The following is a 6,281-nucleotide window of genomic DNA, read 5'->3' on the forward strand; positions in this document are numbered from 1 at the left end:
AAGTTCTTTCAAAACTAAAACGGTCTCGCATTTTAATGTGGTCTGTAACTGTTACATATGCCTATAAATGTATTTTACCTTTACCTGTTCATGCAATGTCTTCAAATACAATGTATAACCCTGTTCATCTAATGTACCCATGAATTTGAAACCATGTATGTATCTGTCATCGTAACTCTGTGCCCAGGACATACTTGAAAACGAGAGTAACTTAATGTATTACTTTCTGGTAAAACATTTCATAAATAAATAAGGACCAAATATGGTCTGAGGATTTACAGCCGATGGGAAATTGTACATAATAGGTGGGACAAGTTATTCTTATCTGCCACAAAACCTATATTTCTAGTCATTCATAATGCACGTGATTTAAAAAACATTATTATTATGCCATTTATCCAACTGGTTGTTATTTTTACAGGGTGGCAACACAGGGCTTGCATGAGCCAGCCTCCACTATTTTCAGCTACGGGAACCCCCCAGTTCTAGAGATACTTACCAGGTTTAAATCTTCCTCAGGGGTACCAAATAGATGCCAACTCGACGGCCAATAGGAAGCTGCAACATCAGTTGTGGCTTGCTATTGGATGGCCATTTAAATCACCTTTAAAAAACAGGAAGTAATACAGTAACTTCGCAGTAAGTATCTCGGGAGGTAGGGGGTCACCGGAGCTGAAAATGGTGCAGCTCAGCTCAAGGACCCCCCCCCCCCCTTCGAATCCCGTAAAACAGAGGTTGAAAAACGTGGATTGCTCTTTTAAGTCATCTCTCAAAGCTGGTTATACTTTGTACATCGATTCTTACTTTCTTATTTATGCTACAGGACTCTAGAAATATCTACTTGGATTACAGATTTTTACAATACCTTGCTTTCAAGAAAGCTCCTGTTTTCTTGACAACAACAAAGCTTTGATTATGGCATTTCCATGTTTACATATAGAAGAATTTAGAAAAATGAATTACTTTAATCTAGACAGCAGGACCTAAAAATTTGACAACAGCCACCTCATGAAAGAAAAATCAGTGGTTCGATATGATCCAGAAATTAAAGAAATGTACACACCCAAATTATATAAAACCATGCTGATAAAGCATGTTACGTTAAAAAAACAAGGTTGCATTCTTTAACCATACTGAAGATCAGCATGAAAACCAATACCTACCCTCTTTCAAGAGACAACAGCAAAGCTTAACAGTTTCCATCACGTCAAAAAAACAAACCTGTGATGGAGTTACAGCAAAGAAATACAAAACCCAGGAGATTTTATACAGATCCCAACTGTGATCAACACCAGTTAGCTTCTATGATGAGATATTTACGTGGACAAGATGACTACAGTAAGAGACGCATGGCAAAAGTGTCCATAGAGCTTAAATGGGAACAAAATATATATCAATAGCATGAGAAAGAACCATAGTATTGTGTCAGCCATACTTGAGCGATATAATCCGGATAACGTAGGCACTTCCACCAATCAGGTTGGTTAAGGTCAGTAAATTACTATGAGAGACGGTTCTGAAAGAACTAGCGATATTGTAAAGCCAGTTGAAAAATATATCAATTCAAAGTTCATTTTCAGAAATCATTGCCATGGAGATCTTAATTTGCTTGTGCTTACACAACTGACATCTCATGGGCCACAGTGAATTGAGGAAGTTGAGAGCTTTTCGAGAACAGCAAATTTTTCCACCATTGCAGTGCCCCAATAACGTATCTGGCACAGCATGGACCCTTACGACGTACCATGTATATCATGGACACTTGCTTACTTCCTATGGGCAGAATGGGTTGTCTGTTCCAAAGGAGAGGTCAGCACCATCCAAATGAAAGTGGCGACCCCTGCACTTCTGGCGTGCGGGGCCTAGGCGCATCATGTGATCACTCAATGAACAAACATGGACGCGCAAAAATGCCGGAGCGCTAGTGGCACTGTAAAGGTTAAGCCATATTTTTCTCTTTTTCCTCTATTTTGTGCTAAAAGCATATTAATTATACTTCACAGATTTCAATGAATCAATCATTAACCTTCGAATTCAGACCTCACACACAATGATTAGTTATGTCTAGAATTAATAAAAAAAGGAGACTAAAGTAATATGAAAAATTAATAGAACAGAGCAAGGAAGAGTTATCTTACAACTATATTATAATTAGAGTCTACACTAAGAATGTGTGCAAATATGATTCTTTATGGAATAAGATATTCAGTGCTCCAGGAATGGACATCTCTCAGTCACACCTCATGAGTGGAAAAACCTACCAGAGACTCTCAAAGCCGCCATGGCCAAGTTCTTGCAAGACTTCAGCTGTCACATTTTTATCTTGTCTGTAACTGTTACATACGCCCACAAAACATATTGCCTCCAACTGTTCAATAAATGTCTGTAAACATACATTTTAACCACTGTTCGTTCAACACAACCTTGTGTTATCAACACAACTCTACCCAGGACAAACGTGAAAACGAGAGGTAACTCAATGTAAATATTTTATAAATAAATCTGGATGGATCACCTCAAAGCAAATCCTTATAGGTATATATTATAGAAACAGAACCTACCGGAGGAGTCTGTGCTCCACCTTAATGTACTTTTTGTGGGGACTATCTGAAAACCTCTCCATTGTGGACACTGTAAAACATGCAGCTTTCTTTATGCAGATAAATGTATTACCGGTGTGGTTACCAACAAAATGTATGACATCTTCCTTTTTTAAATTCTTCTACCAACTATATAATTTACGCCTTACAATGTACATGCCCAAAACAATTAGTAGGCAAAACCACTAGACCATTTACAATCAGTCTTCTTGAGCATATTAGATTGATAAAAATGGGAGACATGCATCATTCCATTAAAGAGTCACTAAAAACCTCATAATTCTCACCCAACTCTTTGCTAAAGCAGTCGATTTTGTGCCTCTTCACCCTAGTAAGGGAGACATTCAATTCTGTGATTAGAAAATAAATTAGGTGGATAGGTATATGGGTTAAAACTAGAGTTCCCTTTAGCCTCAATGTAGAATGAGAGTTGAAACACTTCTTATAAAAATGAAAAAATAATACCAATAAATCAATATAAACATGAATGTCTTATACAGCGGTGCGCAAAGTGGGGGGCGCGGGCGGTTGCAGAGGCCCCGCGCTCTTCCCCGAGGCATTTAAATTAAACGCCGGGAGATCGCGTGAGGCCTCTGCAAATGACTCTGCGGTGTGACTTCACACGTCTGTCTCCATGGCAACTAAGTCACGTGACGTCATTTGACGCCGCCAAACAAGGTGAGGGGGCGCGAAAGCGAGGGGGAGCAGCTCAAAAAGTTTGTGCTCCTCTGTCTTATTAGATACATTATGTACTACTCAATATGCTTCTGATTTCTCATGACAGTTTTAGCTTCTATAATTGTTTTTTTAAACTGATTGGATTTACAACAAAAATTACGGATTTTTAATTGATGTTCCCTACTAGGTTATTGTTATACAGGATACTTTTTGGTCTCCAATTCTTGTGTCACGTATTGTTTTCAATATATTTAGATGTATTCCTAGTTTTTCTGTGCTCTGATTTCTGGGGACATATCTTATTTATTATGGAGATTGGGCTTCCTAAAGCACTACACTACAAACATACGACTGTTTGTGATCTCTTACCTACCGGAAAATTGGTAATCCATCATTTATTTCTTTGTTGTTTTGTGTAAATTAAGGAAAATGCCATAATTAGCTAAACAGTTAAAAGTGGAGCACAAGTATCAGACAGGATTAGAGGTACACAGAATCAAATGTACTGTAATCATCTTAAATTAGCACTTCAGTATTAGGCGATACCTATTTTTCGAGATTTCCAATGCGGAATTTAAATTACTCACCTTGTCATGCTTTATTCCTACTAATTTCAAAATGTAGAAAACATAAGACTGCCAATGTGTTTGAATATCAGATTGTTTAAAGTTGCAAAGTTACCTTTCAAAGCAGCTAATAACAAAATCATATATATGGTTTACAAAAAAAATCATAGTAAGTTCTGTAGTATTAGATAGTGACTGTCTTTTTGTTTTTATTCAACTCTTAATGCCATTATTTTAATGAGTTTTAAAGAACTGATTTCTATGGCAGGTGTTAGCCGACCTCCCAAGCACGACAAGATCTTTACAACTTTTCTATTTGTGGTAAATTGTTGCTAATATTCCCAGCAGTTTCAGCTGTAAACTAACAATAGATAATATTACCGTAGTAATTCAAAGATACATTGTAGCTGCTGAGTTACACTGACTGAAGCAGCCATTATGTTATAGGAATACAATCAGGATTTTGACATATTTATAACAGGAACACCAAACGATTGTCAGTATAGGTAAGGATGTAGAATTATACATTGTCACATGACACACACACACACACGTTGGAAAGTAGTATTGCTGATGTACGAGCATATGAATGTATTGCACGGCTGACTGGCAATCAAAGGAAAAAGTTGAAATAATGTAAAAGCAGGAACAAGAAGTCAGGGTTGGGAGAGTCTACTGGATTACACCAATATAATGCAAGGATGAGAAACTTAAATAAGTAGAATGCAGGGTCACCTAACTACAGAAAGATCCCCCCCCCCAATAAACCCCTACCACCTGCCTATTGGAATGCAACTAATCTAGTTACTGTACTTCTCCACAGAGCCAGACACTGGAGAGCAGGCAAAGACCTACTGAATATTTCATAGGAAAAGCTCAGGTCTCAGCTTCCAGTCACCTGAGCCAAGAGAAAACTCCCACCTAAACACAGGCTGCATAAGGAAGTGAAGCAACATTTTCCAGTCGTCCACTACTACACCCCCCCCCCCCCCCCCAAACAAGAACGACCTTCTGTAAGGTTAGACCGCTGTATCCAATAACCCACCCCATATGGTGACAAAAATACAATGTGCTTTATCAAGCCGTTACAAGTAATATACACCGCATTAGATAAATATATTTACCTGGAAGCTTAAACTGGTAGAAGTGCTTCATGGTCACAGTTGTGTCTCACGTCATTTTCAAACCATCATTTAATCTATTCCCTCTTCTAACCCCAACTGTTAAATTCCACAAGTCCAGATGATTTCGTATGAGCGTAATGACCAAACTTTCAACTCAGGTCATGCCTAATAACATTATGCAACAGAAACCCAACACTCACAGTGCATATGACCTCTGCAAAAAGTGTACAAATCCTCCCGCCCCCCCCAAGAAAAATAAAAACAATAAACAGAAATTGCAGGGAATAAGAAAGGAACACCTTAAAAATAAATTAACAGTAAAAGGTAAAATTGTGTCAACTGTTTAATAAAAGTAGCTTTCTTAGAGGTGCTCTTTCTACATGACCACCCTAACTATGTACATTTAGAAAATACATGTACATTGATAATAGGTAGCCTAGTCACATTAAATAGTAAACAGTTCACCAACTTCTCTTAGAGAATGCATAATGTGTGTGGGTTTATTTACGGCATAACTTACACTTTGTAAATAACTGTACATGAGCGAAATGTACACGTACACATTATTATTATTATTATTATTATTATTAATAATAATAATAATAATAATAATAATAAAAGACAGTGACCAAAGTGTAACTCAGCGACTTCCCCTTTTGTTGTTTTTTTGAAGAGACAAATAGAAGACATGTTACCCCCTATAGAAGTTGGTCAAATAAAAAAAAAGTTACTAAAAAGATAATCCTCTATATACAAGAACAAGACTTATTATTATTGTATTGATAGCATCTGCACCATTAGCAGACTGGCATACACACACAACTCACCCGAACAAGTGAAAGCACATCTCAGGCAGGAGAAGGAGCCTGCATGCGTGCATACATACGCACATATAAGAGCACAGACATGTCAGTATAGCACCGCCTGCCCTGTGGGAGCCACTCACACCGGTGCTACCCTCTGGGCCGCTCTCCTCACCCCGCCTCACCTTGTCATCCTCTCCCGGGCCGCATAGATCTGGTGTGCTGCTCATGGCGAGTCTCGGGGACCTCCTCCTCCTGTCACCGGGGAGTCGTGACAGACAGCGACTAGCTGCAACTGCCTCCACCACGGGTAACACCGGGCTCAGGAAGCCGCCGTCACACTCTCCCCCTCCCGGATCCACCTTCCCGTCAGCCACCGCGGGCAGCAGCGGGAGGAGGAAGCCGCGTACGATGGCGGAAGTGGGGAGAAAAAGACGGAGCTGTCAACAGCCGTTTTTTGCCAGCCACCGCGTCACTTCCGACAGCAACTGCCAACGCGAGCGCTCTTGC

The 6,281-nt window shown here is 39.2% G+C and overlaps 1 protein-coding gene across 5 annotated transcripts in view; it reads right to left on the reverse strand.

Moving 5' to 3' along the window:
* The window catches only part of AFTPH (aftiphilin), a 54,480-nt gene extending 48,218 nt beyond the window's left edge, over positions 1–6,262 (reverse strand). For 3 of the 5 annotated variants that reach the window (XR_012800936.1, XR_012800937.1, XM_075596123.1), the window contains exon 1: positions 5,957–6,262. The gene's annotated coding sequence lies outside the window, so the exon portion shown is untranslated. The remainder of the gene's footprint in view (positions 1–5,956) is intronic. The other 2 variants (XM_075596121.1, XM_075596122.1) reach the window with 2 other exon arrangements.
* Between the last annotated feature and the right edge of the window lie 19 nt (positions 6,263–6,281).

This window comes from Ascaphus truei, chromosome 4, assembly GCF_040206685.1.
Source record: "Ascaphus truei isolate aAscTru1 chromosome 4, aAscTru1.hap1, whole genome shotgun sequence".
In the NCBI taxonomy this organism is placed as follows: Eukaryota; Metazoa; Chordata; class Amphibia; order Anura; family Ascaphidae; genus Ascaphus; species Ascaphus truei.